The sequence below is a fragment of the Triticum dicoccoides genome, chromosome 3B, assembly GCF_002162155.2.
Source record: "Triticum dicoccoides isolate Atlit2015 ecotype Zavitan chromosome 3B, WEW_v2.0, whole genome shotgun sequence".
NCBI lineage: Eukaryota > Viridiplantae > Streptophyta > Magnoliopsida > Poales > Poaceae > Triticum > Triticum dicoccoides.
This window is the reverse complement of record NC_041385.1, coordinates 830571148-830592143: the sequence shown is the minus strand read 5'-3', so window position 1 is coordinate 830592143 and position 20996 is coordinate 830571148. Positions and strand designations below refer to the sequence as shown.

Below are 20996 nucleotides of genomic sequence, written 5' to 3'. Positions count from 1 at the left end.
AAGTTATTCTTTCGGATCGATCTATAAAGGAGTTCGTACTAGAATAAAACCTTAAGACACAAATCAACCAAAACCCTAATGTCACCGAGATACTCCATTGTCACCTCAAGTATCCGTGGGCATGATTATATGATATGCATCACACAATCCCAGATTCATCTATTCAACCAACACAAAGTACTTCAAAGAGTGCCCCAAAGTTTCTACCGGAGAGTCAAGAACGTTTGCCAACCCCTATGCATAGGTTCATGGGCGGAACCCGCAAGTTGGTCACCAAAACATACATCAAGAGGCACATGATATCCCATTGTCACCACAGATAAGCACGACAAGACATACATCAAGTGTTCTCATAAAAGACTCAATCCGATAAGATAACTTCAAAGGTGAAACTCAATTCATCACAAGAGAGTAGAGGGGGAGAAACATCATAAGATCCAACTACAATTGCAAAGCTCGGGATACATCAAGATCGTGCCATAGAGGGAACACGAGAGAGAACACGAGCGAGAGATCAAACACATAGCTACTGGTACACACCCTCAGCCCCGAGGGTGAACTACTCCCTCCTCGTCATGGATAGCGCCGGGATGATGAAGATGGCCACCGGTGATGGGATCCCCCTCCGGCAGGGTGCCGGAACGGGCTCCTGAGAGGTTTTTGGTGGCTACAGAGGCTTGCGGCGACGGAACTCCTGATCTATCTTCTGTTCTGGAAGTTTTAGGGTACGTAGGTATATATGGGTGCAAGGGGTATGTTAGTGGACCTCCGGGGTGCTCACGAGGCAGGGGGGTGCGCCCAGGGGGTAGGGCGCGCCCCCACCCTCGTGGGCAGCCCGGGACTCCCCTGACGTGCACTCCAAGTCTATCAGGTGGGTTTCCTTCCAAAATTAACTTCTCTAGTTGATTTCGTTCTGTTTTGACTTCGTCTAATATTCCTTTTCCTCGAAACACTGAAATAGGCATAAAACAGCAAATCTGGGCTGGGCCTCTGGTTAATAGGTTAGCCCCAAAAATAATATAAAAGTGGATAATAAAGCCCAATATTGCCTAAAATAGTAGATAAATTAGCATGGATCAATCAAAAAATATAGATACGTTGGAGACGTATCAGCGCCCACCCCTACTGGGCGCGCCCCCTGTCTCCTGGGTCCCCTGGTGGCCCTTCGGTGTCCATCTTCTGCTATATGAAGGCTTTTTACCTTGGAAAAAATTGTGGGCAAGCTTACGGGACGAAACTCCGCAGCCACGAGGCAGAACCTTGGCGGCACCACTCTAGAGCGCCGGCAGAGCTGTTCTGCCGGGGAAACTTCCCTCCGGGAGGGGGAAATCTTCACCATCGTCATCACCAATGATCCTCCCATCGGGAGAGGGTCAAATGTCCATCAACATCTTCATCATCACCATCTCCTCTCAAACCCTAGTTCATCTCTTGTATCCAATCTTGTATCCAAAACCACAAATTGGTACCTGTGGGTTGCTAGTAGTGTTGATTACTCCTTGTAGTTGATGCTAATTGGTTTACTTGGTGGAAGATCATATGTTCAGATCCTTAATGCATATTATTACTCCCCTGATTATGAACATGAATATGCTTTGTGAGTAGTTACGTTTGTTCCTGAGGACATGGGTGAAGTCTTGCTAATAGTAGTCATGTGAGTTTGGTATTCGTTCGATATTTTGATGAGATTTATGTTGTCTTTCCTCTAGTGGTGTTATGTGAACGTCGACTACATGACACTTCACCATTATTTGTGCCTAGAGGAAGGCATTGAGAAGTAATAAGTAGATGATAGGTTGCTAGAGTGACAGAAGCTTAAACCCTACGTTATGCGTTGCTTCGTAAGGGGCTGATTTGGATCCATATGTTTAATGTTGTGGTTAGGCTTACCTTAATACTTCTTTTATAGTTGCGATGCTTGCAATAGGGGTTAATCATAAGTGGGATGCTTGTCCAAGTAAGGGCAGTACCCAAGCACCAGTCCACCCACATATCAAATTATCAAAGTACCGAACGCGAATCATATGAGCGTGGTGAAACTAGCTTGATGATAATTCCCATGTGTCCTCGGGAGCGCTTTTCTCATTATAAGAAATTTTCCAGGCTTGTCCTTTGCTAAAAAAAGGATTGGGTCATCACCTGCAGATTCTAGACCTTCAGGTATGCCTCCTCTCCTTCCATCCCCTTCCTCTCATGCATTCCCTATTAGATTAGATTAGACCACAGTAAGCTCTCAAAGTTACTGACTAGTAACTTGCAATGCAGTAATACTCCAGTTAACTGCACCTGAGCTCCACACAATGCTTTCGCCCTAACCTAAACACTAAGGACTACACGCCATACATGAAAACTGGGTCCAGCTGTGGCTCTATGCCGTAGTGCACGTGGTGACCACGCATGTGCATGATGCTAGCATGCTTGTCGCCACGCTCTGAGTGCCGCCGAGCACTTTGTTCGGCGCGTGCTTACTTCCTCGCCTGCCTAACCTTGCCAAACCTCGCCACCATCATCGTCCCGACTCTATTAACTCCCTCCCAGCGCTCGCCAATGCCGGAACTCACCGTAGCGAGCACGAGCGTGGTCCGACCAACCAAACAGTGCATTGCGCACTATGTTCGTCGCCACCCACTTGTTCCTGTTCTCGTCTCCGCCCTGTTCACAGTGCCTGCGTGAGCTGCGTCGCCTTCCCCCTCGCTCACTGACATCGTTCGTCACCGGGCGCAGCGTCCAGGTTTCCTCTGGTGGAGCCCGAACCCCCCTCCCCACTCGGCTATAAATCCAGCCCTCCCCAGCCCTCTCGAGCATCACCAGCTCCACTCACACACTCCACAAACTCGTAGGAAGCCGTAGCCCGGCCGGGCAGGACTCGGGCCGCCGTCCCCGAGCTCGAGCTTGCCGGTGATCCCCTCTGCCCATCCTCACCACTCCAGCCCTCCAAAGCTCAGGCGACTCTTCCAGAGCCTCCGCCGTGCTTCAGTGGTGCCGTCCAACTCAGTTGGAGCCACTGGGGCAGCCCCTCGTCGCCGTCATCCCCAACTCCTGCGACCACAGCTCTCTGTCGCCACTGGAGAGGTTCATTTCGTCACCGTCCGACCACCCCTAGCTATCCTATGGGTACGGGCAGGGCGCCTCTCTCTTCTCCTTCGATCCATCCCTCCAGATCGGGCCAAGATGCCCTCCTTGCTGGCGTGTGCTCCGGCGAAGCTCCATCGTGCCCTGTTTCCCTCTCCCCCTTCCTCTCACCCGACTAGCAAGGCTCACTGTCAGCCACTCTTACCACGCCCGAAGCGGTACGAGTGGAGGCGTCCCGCGGGGTTTACGCCTTCGACGTCACCCCCACAGTTCTGTTTATTTAAATTCAATTCAAATATTTCCAGAGAACTTCAAACAACTATAACTTTTTAACCATAAGTGCAAATGAACTGATTCTTTTTGCATTGTGTTCTTTATGAAAATCTCTAGCAGCACACCAAAGATGAGATTTTTCTCTACTGCCTAGATTTTCTGGTGAATTTCAGAGTGTCTCTTGCTGTTTTCTTTTTGTGTTTATAATTGTTTTCAGAAGGTGAAGCTTGTCTTGAGGATCACCAGGAGGAGTGTGAACGTCATCTGCACTAAGGCAAGCCACAACAACATTTTCATGGTGCCATTGCAATAATTGTGATTCATTTTCAACTTGAATGATTAATTTAGTTCATGCATTTAAATCACCAAGATAAATAGCTATTTTCATTATGTTGAAAGCTTGATTATGTTGACATGTTGATTTACGTTAAGTTAAAAGTTAACTAAGTTAGTTTAAGTCATTATAAGTTATCCTAGAGTATGAAGAAATAATTTTCTTAAGAAAATGAACTAGTTGGATAATCTTGAGTAAGAAAATAATTATGCTAAGATATTGCCATGGTTAGTTTGCTAAATAATCATGATCAGAATAGTGCTATGAGCTCCTGATATGTTTGGTTAGTGCATGGTATAGTTGACCCGGTATTGTTCTTATGATTAGTGAAGCATGTTACATGAGTGCATTTGCATGGCATACCATGACACCGATTATTTTTACTTTAAGTTGAACTTGATAATACCTCAACTTGAACATATCGTTGATCGGGTCATGGTGACACTGAATCAAGTTTTCCCAGTGCAACCACATTTGCCTTTATGGGAAGGCCTTTATTCGGACCGTTGTCATGCCTCTGGTCGGTACCTCCAAAGAGGAAAGGTTATGGGCGTGCGGTACCTTGGCCTAGTAAGCAGACATAACCTTGTGTGCCTGTTGATGTTGTTATCGTACCTTGTCCCCATTTGGGACTGTTTATGTTTTGCCACGACGGTAGCCGTTGGTGTCTTTGGTAGGCACGGGGCCACCCATGACTTAGCCCCGTGGGGAGTTAGTCAGAGTGGCCGGGAGAGTGTCATGGAAATGGAGGGGTTCTATTGGAATGCCATTGGTTCACCCGAATGGGAGTGCGAGGCCATGGGTTCCTTGGTGTGGGTACAGTGCGCTACCTCTACAGAGTGTATATGATCTATCGATAGCCAAGTCCACGGTTACGGACATGCTCAAAAGTAGGTCACACCATGGGTCAACGTTTAAATAATATTGCACACTAAAATTTATAACATGGCATTGTTGGAAAGAGGATGGTTGAGAAACCATTGTTGATGTTGATGACCAAGGTGTTGGTCCGTTTGTGATCCGAGAAAGATCACCATTTGGTTACGAGGTAACCCGTTTGATGACCAAGTTGTTGGTCCATTTGTGATCCGAGAAAGATCACCGTTTGGTTACGAGGTAACCCGTTTGGTAAGAAAGTCCGAGGGACTTGAGGCACGAGATTTCTGTTCACTTCATCCCTAGTATGATTTTGCATTGATGATTAAATTGGTTAATATCATGATATTGTTTGTCATTATGGTTATGCTTATTGTGAGCTTGCAAGTACATTCAATGTACTGACCTGGTGTGTCATGCCAGATTTCAGGAAAGTCTCGTTGGAACGGAGTGCTGTCCGAGTCTAGATCGTGTTCACATTGGTGTCCCTGTGCTATGGAGTCCCGCTTCGTCGTTGTTCCACTAGTCCATATTAAATAATGTAGATATTGTTGAGCCGCACCATGTGTGTCTCTTGGCCTCCTAACTAGTTGTAATATGAACCATGTTCCGCTAGCATCAATAAAGCGGTTGTTTTCTGTACCAAGATGTTGTGTGTTGCCAGAAGACATGGTCTCTGGGCTGGCAATTCAAGGTAAACCGGTTGCTCTGAGCCGGGGCGCCACAACGCTTGGTATCAGAGCCACGCTGACTGTAGGACACACTAGACTACCGCTGCGATTCTGGACGTTATTAGAGTAAAAGTTGAGTGACGATAGTGTTTGTAGCTGGTTGTTGCTTTGCATGCACTTGGTTATTTTTATTTCTAACCCACTGATGGCTGTGAGTGTAGATGGCTCCGGTGCCGTATCCGTGCCACTTGCAGCTGATGCCGTACATGTCACCGCATCTCTTTCACAATGTGTGGCGTCGAATGTACCCTCATGGTGACGAACCAGTCTATCGTGTGTACCAGGAGCATCTAGCAGACACAGTGTATGAGTATCACGCCGTGGTTACTCTGCGCACCAGTTCATCTTCCAGCTCTTACACTCGTACCTACAGGAGCGGTTTCGTTTCTACCGCTTCTCAGGCTGTCTAGTTTGCTGCATTTGAGGTCCTCGTCGAGCTACGTTATAACAAGGTCCAAATGCAGAACCATCCAGGTTTCTACTACTATCCCTCCCCGCATGACAATGGTCGTGTCCATTTTCCTACCATTGATCCGGAGTCTAATAGTACTTCTAGCCACCTTTCTCGATACATCACTTCTAGCTATCTTCTGATTCACGAGCTGGTTCGAGAGTTGACTCGTGCCCGCACTACTTTAGCCGCTACTAGAGCTTTCACAACACCATCATCTACGGGATTTACTCCTTATATTCCATCCAGCTCTAGCTCACCTATTTTACCGGTTACTCCTCCGAGTAGCTCGGGCACCTCGTTCGTGAATCCTCGCAGTGCTCCTGCTGAGTGGGTTTCTCTTCTCACTACCCCCGTAGCCTCGATGCTCCAGCCTCATCCTGCACCTGCTCCGGAGGGAGAACCCTTGAGGCAGCGTCGTCGTGTTACTTTTAACCTGGAGGTCTTGGTTAACGTTGTCAGTTCAGGATACGAGTCCGCTTCAGGAGAGGACACCGCAGCACCAGCAGAGCATTAGAGCGCTCGAGTATTCGCAGTTGTCAGGTTGATGTACGGATATAGTCGTACGAGTCCTGATGTTCCCTTTATGTAAGAGAGTAGTTGAACTTATTATGTCATTTATCTTTTATGTACGGGTCTATGTATAGTTATGTTGGAACTCTCTTCTATTTGATGTGTTTCCTTCGGAATTTCACTTTCTTTCGGGTTTTGTCACTTGCTTTTCCCCACTATTTTCTTTTTGGATGTTGCTCATCTCGGTTGCGTTGCCTTGGGAAAAATAATAGGATGATGCGGGGAGGCAGCAGTAGCGACGCTTGCGAGGATGTCCCTGTTCGTCGTTCCGCATGACAGACATGACACTCCCCCGAGTCGTACGTTCCACCACCGCATCCACCGCAAATCTTCCCTCCACCGAGCAAATTCTCCGTATGTTTGAAGAAAGGAAAAATAATGATCGGCTTGAAATGTTGAGAACTGTGCAAGCTATGGTTGGATAGAATGGAAATCAGAACGGTCATCACTCTAAACTGTCAGATTTTCAGAGAACAAACCCTCCCAGTTCCAGTCAGGTTATTGATCCCTTGGATGCACACGGCTGGTTACGAACTATTGAGAAGAAGCTTGAGATTACCCGTACTGAAACAAATGACAAAGTCCCTTTTGCAACTCATTATCTTGAAGGTGCTGCCGCCATATGGTGGGAAAATGCAAAAGCCATGTGGCCTGCTGATGAAGAATTCACCTGGACAAAATTCAAGGATCAATTTCGTAAATACCATATTCCTGCTGGAATTATGAAAGTCAAGAAGCATGAATTCCTCGCGCTCCTCCAAGGAAGTCAGTCTGTGAGTGAATATTTGAATAAGTTCAATCATTTGGCCTGCCACTCCCTTTATGATGTGGCCAACGAAGAAAGGAAGATTGACCGGTTTCTTGGAGGATTAAATCAATATCTTCTGTGCACCCTCAGTATGTTTGATTTCACCGATTTCCAAACTCTGGTAAATAAGGCCCTCATTGCTGAGAGGGAGCACAAACTGATGCATGACAACAAGACTGCAAATAATGATCACAAACGCAAGTTCGAGCTAAGGAAGGAGGTTCAGCCTATGTAAAAGGCTCGTACCTGGCAGCAGACACAAGTAGAGTACAAGCCCAATTGGTAATAGAATGTCAACAAGACCAGTACGCAAGTCAAGAATGTCGTGACCAACCCGATGCGAGAAGAGTGCCAGGCAACAATTCTTGTTTCAGTTGTGGACAAACCGGACATTAAGCCAGACAGTGTCCCAAGGGCGGCAGGACTAATGCTCCATTCAGGCCGCAAGTCAACTTTATCGGGTCATACCCCTGTCCAGCAAAACATCACCGGGCAAGTCCATCACCTCTCTGCAGATGAAGCCCAAGAGAACCCTGAAGTCACCATTGGTATGTTTTCCGTTAATAGCATACCTGCCGTAATTTATCTGACTCTGGGGCTTCCCACTCTTTTATTTCGCGGAGTTTTGTTGCCCAAAACAAATATCCTTGTTCGATTTTGAGCAAGAATATGTTGGTACAATCCCCGGGATCTGTGCTCAGAAGCAATCAGGTCTGTCGTAATCTTGAAATCAATATCAACGGAGTCCATTTTCCAACTTCCTTGATAGTCATTGAGTCAGTTAAGTTGGACATTATTTTGGGGATGAATTGGTTGACCCAATATCAAGTATGCATTAATTTTGCAACCCGAGAAGTCACCTTGACAAGTCCATAAGGGCAGGCTACAAAATTCTATGCCCGCATGAGCATAACTCAGAAAGAAATGTCCTTCGCAGCTGTGGCTGAATTGGAATTAGTTCCTGTGGTCAGTGAGTTTCCCGATGTATTCCTAGAAGAGTTGCCAGACATGCCACCAGACTGAGAGCTTGAGTTTGCAATAGATATTGTGCCCGGAACGGCACCATTATACAATAAATATTATCGGATGTTGTCATCAGAATTAGTGGAGCTAAAGAAACAGCTTGATGAGATGCTCCAGAAAGGTTACATCCGTCCCAGCTCCTCACCATGGGGATCACCTGCTATATTCGTGGATAAGAAAGATGGTAGTCTCCGTATGTGTGTGGATTACCGTCAGCTGAATGTTGTCACCAACAAAAACAAATATCCACTGCCCAGGATTGATGACTTATTTGATCAACTCAGTGGGGCAAAAGTGTTCTCCAAGATTGATCTGAGCACCGGATACCACCAACTCAAGATTAAAAAGGAAGATATTCCTAAGACCACATTCACTACTTGGTACGGTCTTTATGAATATACCGTTATGTCCTTCGGCCTTAGCAATGCCCATGCTTTCTTCATGCACATGATGAATAAAGTATTCATGGATTTCCTCGATAAATTTACAGTGGTTTTTATCGATGATATTCTCATATACTCAACAAGTGAAGAAGAGCACAATGGACACCTCAGAGCCATCCTACAAAGGCTCCATGAACATCAACTGTACGCTAAATTCGGTAAATGTGAGTTTTGGCTCAAACAAGTTGGATTTCTTGGGCATATACTATCCACGGAAGGTATAGACGTAGAGCCAAGCAAGGTAAAGGACGTACTTCATTGGTTGGCACCCACGATAGTATCTCAAATCTGGAGTTTCCTTGGATTAGCCGGATACTATCGTCGGTTCATTGAAGTTCTCTAAGATTGCCAAGCCAATGACAGGGCTTCTCAAGAAAGATAAGAAATTTGAATGGACTGAGGATTGCAAGAAAAGTTTCAATGAGCTGAAAATCAGACTGACATCTGCACCTGTGTTGAACCTTCCAGACATCTATCGCAGTTTTGATGTCTATTGTGATGCTTCCCGACAAGGTCTTGGATGCATACTTATGCAAGATGGCAAGGTGGTAGCATATGCATCTCGGCAGCTGCGACCCCACGAAGGGAACTATCCTACTCATGATCTGGAATTAGCTGCGGTGGTTCATGCTCTAAAAATTTGGAGGCACTACCTCATTGGAAAAAGGTGCCAAATATTCACCGACCATAAAAGTCTCAAGTACATATTCACTCAGCCCGATTTAAATCTCCGCCAACGCAGATGGCTTGAGTTCGTCAAGGATTATGATCTTGAAATTAATTACCACCCGGGTAAGGCCAACGTAGTTGCCGATGCACTGAGCAGAAAGCCGGTCAGTTTAAATGCCATAGTGGAATCCTTGCCTCCGAAACTCCAAAAAGAGATTGCTTAGCTTAATCTGGTCATAGTTGATGCTGGTCTTGCTAATATTATGGAAATTACCCCTACCCTCGAGGATGAGATCCGCAAGGCCTAGCCGAATGACACAGTCCTTCAAAAGCATGTCAGGCGTATGTCAGCAGGACGGACCTCACACTTTTCTAAGGAACAGTGGGGTACACTGCGATTCCGTGGGAGGATTTGTTTACCAAGTCAAGAAGATTTAAGGAAGAAAATACTGTCTGAAGCACATGAATCCTTGTATTCAATTCATCCTGGAGGTACTAAAATGTACGAAGATCTTCGCCAAATATTCTGGTGGGATAGGATGAAGAAAGACATTGCCTATTTTGTGGCCTGTTGCGATATATGCAACGAAGTAAAGGCAGAACACCAGAAACTAGCCGGCCTCCTCCGACAGTTGCCCATTCCACAATGTAAGTGGGATGATATGTACATGGATTTTATCACAGGGCTACCAAAAAACTCAGCGAGGGAATGACGCAGTATGGGTCATAGTGGACATTTTAACCAAGGTAGCTCATTTTATTCCCATCAGAACCACATACCATGTCGATCAGCTCGCACAATTGTATGTGTCCAGAATAGTTAGTCGACACAGGGTACCTCGAACAATCACTTCTGACCGGGGATCCCTAGTTACCTCCGCTTTCTGGTCCCGTCTCCATCAAGCTTTGGGAACAGCTCTGAAATATAGTACCGCTTATCATCATCAGACCGATGGACCGACTGAATGGGTAAACCAAATATTTGAAGATATGTTGCGAGCATGTGCCTTGGCCCAAGGGCCTAAGTGGGAAGACTGTCTGCCGTATGCTGAGTTCTCCTACAACAACAGTTTCCAGGCTAGTTTAAAGATGTCACCGTATGTGGCTTTGTATGGCCGTAAGTGCCGCACCCCGTTGAATTGGTCTCAAACCGGGGATAGCCGCATTTTCGGAACAGATCTCGTGATGGTAGCCAAAAAGCAAGTCCAGGAAATCCGAGACCGTCCGCGACTGGCCAAATCCCGACAAAAGAGCTATTATGATGTAAAGCACCGACATGTCAGTTTTGAGCCTGGAGAACATGTATACCTCAAAGTCACTCCTATGAAGGGAGTCAAAAGGTTTCAGACTCGTGGAAAATTGTCACCCAGGTTTATTGGACCATTTCCAGTTATGGGCAGAGTGGGTACTGTTGCATATCAGTTGGAACTGCCACCAGAATTGTCAGAAGTGCACAATGTGTTCCATGTCTCCGAGTTGAGACGATCCATATCTACACCCGAGAAAAAGACTGCCATGACAGAAGAAGAGTTTGCTAAGGATTTAACATATGAGGAGAGACCGTTCAAAATTTTGGATGAGATGGAAAGGGTCACCCTTAGCAAGACGAGAAAATTTTACAAGGTCCAATGGGAGCATCACACAAAGGCAGAAGCCACCTGGGAGCAAGCAGAATTTCTAAAGGCAAACTATCCAGAATTGTTTTCCCAAGCAACCGAATCTCGAGGACAAGATTCATCCTAAGTGCGGGAGCTTTGTGACAGCCTGGGTTTTGCCCTCTTTTCTTTTTCTGAATTTCATTTGGTTTTGATTTGAATTTTGGAGTTTGAATCATTTTAGTTGGACTTAAACACTTGGGCATCACCTTGGCTTTCACCCAAGTGACCCATTTCTCTCCCTACCCATCATTTCCTCTCTGGTCTACCTCAAAATAATATCATGGATATTTTTCTTAAATGAAAAATATTAATTTTCCTCTCAAAAACCCTAACCAGAAATGTGTGCTCCAAAGCAACCCCAATTTTTCTTGCCCAAAAAAATCTGATAAAATTCACGAAAATCCTATGAACCCTTGGGCACCTCCCTGAGCAAAAATATTACACCAATTTTTCGAATATTTTTTCTACATAAATTATTTTCTGTTATGAACAGAAATGGTAGTTTCTACAACAACTACCATTTTACTTGCTCCATTGCTGGTGCATTTTCTTGTGCATCAACACCCTCCTAGATGATTGCTAACCACCAAAGCACATCTCCCAACTCCTAGCCGTTTGACCACAGTAAGCTCTCAAAGTTACTGACTAGTAACTTGCAATGCAGTAAAACTCCAGTTAACTGCACCTGAGCTCGACTCAAAGCTTTGGCCCTAACCTAAACACTAAGGACTACACGCCAGACATGAAAACTGGGGCCTGCCGTGGCTCTATGCCATAGTGCACGTGGTGACCACGCATGTGCATGATGCTAGCATGCTTGTCGCCGCGCTCTGAGTGCCGCCGAGCGCTCTGTTCGGCGCGTGCTCACTTCCCCGCCTGCCTAACCTTGCCAAACCTTGCCACCATCATCATCCTGACTCCATTAACTCCCTCCTGGCACTCGCCGACGCTGGAGCTCGCCACAGCAAGCATGGGTGCGGTCCTACCAACCTAACAGTGCGATGTGCGATGTGTTCGTCTCCACCCACTCGTTCCTGTGCTCGTCTCCGCCCATTCACAGTGCCTGCGTAAGCTGCATCGCCTTCCCCCTCGCTCATTCACGTTGTTCATCGTCGGGCGCAGCGTCCAGGTGTCCTCTGGTGGAACCTAAACCCCTCACCCCGCTCGGCTATAAATCCAGCCTTCCCCAGCCCTCTCGAGCATCACCATCTCCACTCACACACTCCACAAACTCATAGGAAGCCGTAGCCCGGCCGGGCAGGCCTCGGGCCGCCGTCCCCGAGCTCGAGCTCGCCGGCGGTCCCCTCTGCATGTCCTCACCACTCCAGCCCCTCCCAAGCTCAGGAAACTCTTCCAGAGCCTCCTCCATGCTTCAGTGGTGTCGTCCGACTCGGTTGGAGCCACTAGGCCAGCCCCTCGTCGCCGTCATCCCCAGCTCCGGCGACCACGACTCTTTGTCGCTGCTGGAGAGGTTCATTTCATCGTCGTCTGACCACCCTAGCTGTTCTACGGGTACGAGAAGGTGTGTCTTTCTCTTCTCCTTCGATCCATCCCTCCAGATCGGGCCAAGATACCCTCCTCGCCGGCGTGTGCTCCGGTGAAGCTCCATCGTGCCCTGTTTCCCTCTCCCCTTCCTCTCACCTGACTAGCGGGGCCTGCTGTCAGCCACTCTGACCGCGCCCGAAGTGGTACGAGTGGAGGCGCCCCGCGGGGTTTACGCCTTCGATGTCAGCCCCCCCCCCCAGTTCTGTTTATTTAAATTCAATTCAAATATTTCCTGAGAACTTCAAACAGCTATAACTTTTAACCATAAATCCAAATGAATTAATCCTTTTTGCATTGTGTTCTTTATGAAAATCTCTAGCAGCACACCAAAGATGAGATTCTTCTCTGCTGCCTACATTTTCTTGTGAATTTCAGAGTGTCTCTTGATGGTTTCTTTTTGTTTTTATAATTGTTTTCAGAAGGTGCAGCTTGTCTTGAGGATCACCAGGAGGAGTGTGAACCTCATCTGCACTAAGGCAAGCCACATCAACATTTTCATGGTGCCATTGCAATATTTGTGATTTATTTTCAACTTGAATGCTTAATTTAGTTCATGCATTTAAATCACCAAGATAAATAGCTATTATCATTCTGCTAAAAACTTGATTATGTTGACATGTTGATTTACACTAAGTCAAAAGTTAACTAAGTTGGTTTAAAACATTATAAGTTATCCTAGAGTATGAAGAAATAATTTTCTTAAGAAAAATAACTAGTTGGATAATATTTTCTTGAGTAAGAAAATAATTATGCTAAGATATTGCCATGCACTAGTGGTACATCTCCAACGTATCTATAATTTTTGATTGCTCCATGCTACTTTATCTACTGTTTTAGGAAATAATGGGCTTTATTATCCACTTTTATATTATTTTTGGGACTAACCTATTAACCGGAGGCCCAGCCCAGATTTGCTGTTTTATGCCTATTTCAGTGTTTCGAGGAAAAGGAATATCAGACGGAGTCAAAACGGAACGGAATCAACTGGAGAAGTTATTTTTGGAAGGAAAGCAACCCAGGAAACTTGGAGAGCACATCGGGGGAGATACGGGCTACCCACGAGGGTGGGGGGCACGCCGCCCTGGGCGCGCCCCCCTGCCTCATGGGGCCCCCGTAGCTCCTCCGACGTACCCCCTGCACCCATATATACCTACCTATCGTAAAACTTCCAGAACAGAAGATAGATCGGGAGTTCCGCCACCGCAAGCCTCTGTAGCCACCAAAAACCTCTTGGAAGCCCGTTCCGACACCCTGCAGGAGGGGGATCCCATCACCGGTGGCCGTCTTCATCATCCCGGCGCTATCCATGACGAGGAGGGAGTAGTTCACCCCCGGGGCTGAGGGTATGTACCAGTAGCTATGTGTTTGATCTCTCTCTCGTGTTCTCTCTTGTGTTCCCTCTATGGCACGATCTTGATGTATCCCGAGCTTTGCTATTGTAGTTGGATCTTATGATGTTTCTCCCCCTCTACTCTCTTGTGATGAATTGAGTTTCCCCTTTGAAGTTATCTTATCGGATTGAGTCTTTTATGAGAACACTTGATGTATGTCTTGCCGTGATTATCTGTGGTGACAATGGGATATCATGTGCCACTTGATGTATGTTTTGGTGATCAACTTGCGGGTTTCGTGACATTGGGAACCTATGCATAGGGGTTGGCACACGTTCTTGACTCTCCGGTAGTAGCTTTGGGGCACTCTTTGAAGTACTTTGTGTTGGTTGGATGAATCTGAGATTGTGTGATGCATATCGTATAATCATGCCCACGGATACTTGAGGCGACAATGGAGTATCTAGGTGACATTAGGGTTTTGGTTGATTTGTGTCTTAAGGTGTTATTCTAGTATGAACTTTATGATGGATTGAGCGGAAAGAATAGCTTTATGTTATTTTACTACAAACTCTTGAATAGATAGAACAGAAAGGATAACTTTGAGGTGGTTTCGTACCCTACCATAATCTCTATGTTTGTTCTCCGCTATTAGTGGCTTTGGAGTGACTCTTTGTTGCATGTTGAGGGCTTGTTATATGATCTATCTATGTTATTATTGTTGAAAGAAGTTGCACTAGTGAAAGTATGAACCCTAGGCCTTGTTTCCTATCATTGCAATACAGTTTACGCTCACTTTTACCACTTGTTACCTTGCTGTTTTTATTCTTTCAGATTACAAATACCTTTATCTACTATCTATTTTGCACTTGTATCTTCATCTCTTCGCCGAACTAGTGCACCTATACAATTTACCATTGTATTGGGTGTGTTGGGGACACAGGAGACTCTTTGTTATTTGGTTGCAGGGTTGTTTGAGAGAGACCATCTTCATCCTACGCCTCCTACGGATTGATAAACCTTAGGTCATCCACTTGAGGGAAATTTGCTACTGTCCTACAAACCTGTGCACTTGCAGGCCCAACAACGTCTACAAGAAAAAGGTTGTGTAATAGACATCAACTAGTAGAAAAAGGGCCTTTCGTCCCGGTTTGTAAGGGCCTTTAGTCCCGGTTCTTGAACCGGTACTAATAGGTCCTTACTAATGCCCTTGGCCGTTAGTACATGAACCAGGACAGATAAGCCTCCACGTGGCAGCTGCGGCCAGCCCAGGCAGGGGGGCCTTTGGTCCGGTTGGTGACACCAACCGGGACCAATAGGCATCCACGCGTCAGCAGCTGGCTGGAGCTGAAGTTTTTTTTTTTGAAAGGCCTGGTTGTTAGGGGTTTTGGGGGTTAACTTAGGTTTTTATTAACTAGCTAATAGAGAGAAGTGTCTTCTCTTATATATCTCCGTGCTTGGTTTACCAACTCTACTGCTATGTGATGTAGGGAGGAACTCTATGTGGACGATCTTTCACATTTGGAGGGGATCCTACGGGGATTCACGAAGAACACACGGAAGCACAAAGGGGAAACACGGGGAACAAGAGAGGGAGAAACACTAAACCGACATAGAATCAATCACACGAGTGCTAGATCACCGAACACAAAGAGATACACGACATCCAAAGTCGACAAAGGTAAGGATACATAGGTAACCGATCTTCTCCGTGAGGAGGTCTTGAATCCGCGAGGGGATCTTCCCACGAGGGGGTCTTGAATCCAAGTGGATCTTCTCCGAGGAGGCCGCGGTCTCTCACGTAGAGGAGATCCGATGGATGAGCGAAGCTCTATCTCTAATTTGAGCTAAATCAACGCTAACCCTAAAACGTACGGGAGGAGGGAGTATATATAGTCAGGGGGCGAAGGGATACATGGGTCACTGCCCAAAGAGGCTGCGCGCAGGCAGGGGGCGTCGGATGTCCGGGCGTCAGGCCGGATATCCGGTGGTTCACGAGGGACCGGATGTCCGGGCTGGAGATGCCGGATGTCCGGTGCTTCCGGAGGGGCCGGATGTCCGGTGAGTAGGTCGGATGTCCGGGTTGTTGGGGCCATCTTCAGTGTATTCGGGAAGCCTGGGCTGGATATTCGGGCGGGAGGCCGGATTTCCGGTGGGTGGCCGGATGTCCGGGCTGGGGGCCGGATGTCCGGTTGCTGTAGCCTTCTTCTGCAGGGGCTGGCTGTGTGGATCTCCAGGGACCGGATGTCTGGGACCTTGGCCCGATGTCCGGTGCCTGGATGCTTCTCTTTCCTTCTTCCGTTGGTTCACATGTTCTTTGGACTTGGGATCTTGTCCATCTTCATGTGCATCCTTGGGAGGGTCCTCCTGACACCTAATCATGCACAACATTCCGGATTGAGGTAGTAGCCATGTCTCGAGAGGGTCATATGATATTTCAGTAAGGAGAGAAGTCACCTCGGTCTCGAGAGCTCGAGCTCGTGCTCTTGTCATGGGTCCTCTTGGTGCTTGGTGAGGCGACGGAAGGTCCATGGGGATGACCGAAGGATGCTCCACATCATCTCCCCCCCCCCCTTGTGAAAGACCGACCTCGGATCGAAATCCTCATCACCATGGTACGGTGTGAGATCGGAGACGTTGAAGATGTCGCTCACGTTGTACTTGTCGCGTGGGAGATCAATCTTGTAAGCATTGTTGTTGTAGCGTATTAGCACCTTGAAGGGTCCGTCGGCTCGGGGGAGAAGCTTGGACTTGCGTTCGTTGGGGAAGCGGTCCTTGTGAAGGTGTAGCCACACGAGGTCTCGAATGTTGAATATCATGGGATGCTTGTTGACGTTGAGCTTGGTCGCTAGTCGTTGTACTTGGCGCTCGATGGTGTGCCTTGTATCTTCATGCATCTTCTTGATGTAGCTTGCACAGGCACTTGCGTCGAGGTTGGTGCGCTCTTGTAGAGGAAGAGGTAGAATGTACAATGGGGACAACGGGTTGAAGCCGTAGACGACCTTGAAGGGGGACTTGCCAGTCGTCGAATGTCTTGCACGGTTGTAGGCGTACTCAGCGATTGGTAGACACGCCTCCCACTCCTTGATGTTCTTCTTGATCAACACGCGAAGTAGAGTGGAGAGTGTACGGTTCGTCACCTCCGTTTGGCCGTCGGTTTGAGGATGGTATGCCGAAGAGAACAATAGCTTGATTCCGAGCTTGGCGCATAGGGTCTCCCAAAAGTAACTCAAGAACTTGACGTCGCGGTCCGAGGCAATCGTCTTTGGCACTCCATGAAGTTGCAAGATTTCCCTACAAAAGAGATTGGCAATATGTGAAGCATCGTCTATCTTGTTGCAAGGAATGAAATGTGCCATCTTAGAAAATCAGTCCACAACAACAAAGACGGAATCCTTGCCATTTTGAGTGGCAAACCAAGTACAAAATCCATGCTAATGTCTTCCCAAGGTTGATAAGGAATAGGAAGGGGCATGTAAAGACCATGGGATTTAGCTTTAGACTTATCTTTGCGACATGTAGAGCAATGGTTGGTGAAGCGTGAGACGTCACAGAACATCTTGGTCCAAAAGTAGTTCTTGGAGAGCGTGGAAAAAGTCTTGTCGCGTACAAAATGTCCCATGAGTCTGCCTCCATGAGCCCTTTGCAAAAGGAGTAAACAAAGAGAAGACTCGGGAATGCAAAGTTTGTTAGCTCTGATAAGATAATCATCCTTTATGTAGTATCGTTCCCAAGACGTGTGTGTCAAACACTTAGCATAAGGAGTAGCAAAAGAAGGATCATGCTCATACAAGTCTTTTATATGCTCAAAACCAATAACATTCAACTCAAGTTGAGTGACAAGTGTGCATATGCGTGAAAGTGCATCCGCAACTACATTTTATTTACCCTTAATGTATTTGATCACATATGGGAAAGATTCAATAAATTCACTCCATTTGGCATGATGCTTGTTCAACTTAGTTTGACCTTTTAAGTACTTAAGTGTTTCATGATCGGTGTGTATGACAAACTCATGAGGTCTAACATAATGTTCCCAAACATGTAGTACATGTACTAAAGCATATAATTCTTTGTCATAGATGGGATAATTAAGTTGAGCACCAGAGAGTTTTTCACTAAAATAAGCAATGGCACGTTTTTCTTGCATCAAAACTCCGCCAATTCTGGTACCACTTGCATCACAATGAACCTCAAAAGTTTTGTCAAAGTTGGGCAAAGCAAGAACCGGAGCATGAGTAAGCAAAGACTTGAGCTCATCAAAAGCGGTGGATTGCAAAGATCCCCAAACAAAAGGAGCATTCTTCTTACTCAAAGCATGTAAAGGAGCGGCAATTGTGCTAAAGCTTTTCACAAAGCGGCGAAAAAATCCTGCAAGACCAAGAACACTACGCACTTGTTGCAAATTGGTGGGTTGGGGCCAAGTTTTAATTGCTTCAATTTTAGTTTCATCAACATGGACACCCTTGGAAGAGACAACAAAACCCAAGAAAACCACTTTGTCAACACCAAGCGTGCATTTTTTCAGGTTTGCATAAAGGCTTTCCTCACGAAGGGTTTGCAACACAGATTTAACGTGATTAATATGCTCTTTCATGGTTTTGCTAAACACAAGAATATCCTCAAAGTAAACCACAACAAAGACTCCAATGTAAGGTCGAAGCACATGATGCATAAGACGCACGAAAGTACCGGGAGCTTCCAATAGGCCCATAGGCATAACTAACCACTCATATAAGCCAAATTTTGTTTTGAAAGCAGTTTTCCATTCATCACCCTCTTGTATGCGGATTTGATAATAGCCACTTTTAAGATCAATTTTTGAGAAAAAGTTGGCTCCGCTAAGCTCATCAAGCATATCATCTAAGCAAGGAATGGGATGCCTATAGCGTACGGTAATAGCATTTATACGTCTACAATCGGAACACAAGCGGAAACTTCCATCGGGCTTAGGCACAAGTATAACGGGAATGGCACAAGGGCTTAAGCTTTCACGTACATGACCATTGTCGATGAGTTGTTGTACTTGCCGTTGAATCTCCTTGGTTTCTTCGGGGTTGACACGGTATGGAGCTTTGTTTGGGAGAGGTTCTCCGGGGATGAGGTCGATTCGATGTTCAATGCCTCGAAGAGGAGGTAGACCCGAAGGTAGCTCATTGGGGAAAACATCTTGGAATTCCTGCAAAAGAGATTAAAACACTAAAGGTAGCTCGTAAGAAGTGTTAGTTGTTGTCTCTCCATCTTTGCACACAAGGACGAAGTGCATCACACTCGATGGGTTCTCACACACTTCTCTCATTTCACTTTTGGTGGCAAATAGGATGATGTTTTTCTCTCTAGGCGAAGAGCCGCTCAAGTTTGGCTTGTGGCTCTCACTCACTTTTGGGTGGATCACTTTCTCACTTTTCTCTCCATGATGGGTGGCTTGCTTGTCGGCTATCACTTGACTAGGAGACATAGGTCGTAGCACATATTCCTTCCCTTTCATTTTGAAGCTATAGTGATTGGTGCGCCCATTGTGGATGACACCACGGTCGAATTGCCATGGACGACCAAGAAGGAGGTGGCAAACGGTCATTGGGACCACATCATACTCCAAAGTGTCTTCATATGCACCAATTTTGAAGGAGACTTGGACGGTATGCTCAACTCGTATAGTGCCGGAGTCACTTAGCCATTGGACCTTGTAGGGTTGCGGGTGCTTCCTCTTTACCAATTGAAGCTTGGAACATAGTTCTTCACTTTCCAAGTTGTGACAACTACCTCCATCGATGATGACCTTGACGGACCTTCCATTGATGCCGGCCTTTGTGTGGAAGATGTGGCATCGTTGTTCTTCTTCTTGTTGATGTTGAAGAGTCAAGACTTTGGAGACAACGAGAGCGGGGCTCGAATCCTCATCACAAAAGACTTGATTATCTTCATCCTCGTTCACGCGCCGGTGCATGGCCACTTGCTCAAAGGCTTCCATCTCCTGTTCACTCATGGAGTCATATGTACCATCGTCGTTGAGTATCATGCTGCGCTTGTTCATGCATTGGTAGGACTTGTGGCCTCGGCCGCCGCAAGTGAAACACTTGAAGGAGCTTGTTTTGACGGTCTCATCGGTCGGAGTAGATGATGAAGCACGCGACTTGAAGTTGCTTGTAGTTGGAGGAAGACGACTTGAACTTGCCGAAGTTTTGTTGTAACTTGACTTGTCGTCGTTGCTTGGAGAAGGCTTGGTTGATGTAGATGTTGGAGGAGTTGTTGAAGCTTGGATGTTGGAGAAGCCGTAGGTTTTGGATGAGTATGTGGCGTACTTGAAGTCATCTTGCACTTGTGGTTCGGCCTTGGTTGCTTGATGTATGAGCTCAATGAGGTTGGAGTATGGTTGGAAGTCGGCAATCTTCTTGATGGGATGATTGAGTCCATTCATGAAACGTGCCATAGTTTGCTCATCATCTTCCGTGACATTGGCTCGAATCATGGCTATCTCCATTTCCTTGTACTATTCTTCAACACTCTTTGTTCCTTGCTTGAGGAGTTGTAGCTTCTTGAAGAGATCGTGGTTGTAGTAGGTTGGCACAAAGCGTGCTCGCATGATATCCTTCATTTGAGCCCAAGTGGTGATTGGTGGTTCACCTCTTGTTTAACGGCGTTCAAGGACTTGTTCCCACCATATGAGCACAAAGTCTTGGAACTCAAGTGATGCCATAGCGATCTTCTTCTCTTCCTCATAGTTGTGCAAACGAAAGATTTTGTCGACCTTCAATGCCCATGAGAGGTACTCTTCGGGATCATTGCTACCATTGAACTTGGGCATTGTGAACTTGAGCTTGCCACAACATTGCTCTTCATTGTGTTGTTGGCGATGGTGATGATGACGTCCTTGACGTGGAGTATAGTCATCCTCATGTTGCTCGTGACGCGGAGGAAGTCCATGATCAACTTGCTCTTGTTGAACTTGAGGTTGAGGTGGAGCTTGACGAGCTTGTGAAGGACCTTGTGGAGCTTGATGTTGCACATGCGGTTGGTAGTTCCTCTCTTGGATTTCTTCTCGAAGGGCTTCCTCTTGATTGCGCCGCTCGCGATTACGGTTGGCAATGGCTCGGCTTGAATCTTGAAGGGCACGTTGCGCCTCAAGAGCTTGCGCTTCACACTGTTGTTGTTGAAGACGTTGAGCCTCGGCGTCTTGTTCCTCTTGGTGTAGACGCGCTCGTTCTTCTT

General features: G+C 46.6%; 1 pseudogene; it reads left to right on the top strand.

Moving 5' to 3' along the window:
• Positions 1-7455: 7455 nt before the first annotated feature.
• Positions 7456-20996, top strand: part of LOC119280193 — a 65623-nt pseudogene continuing 52082 nt past the window's right edge.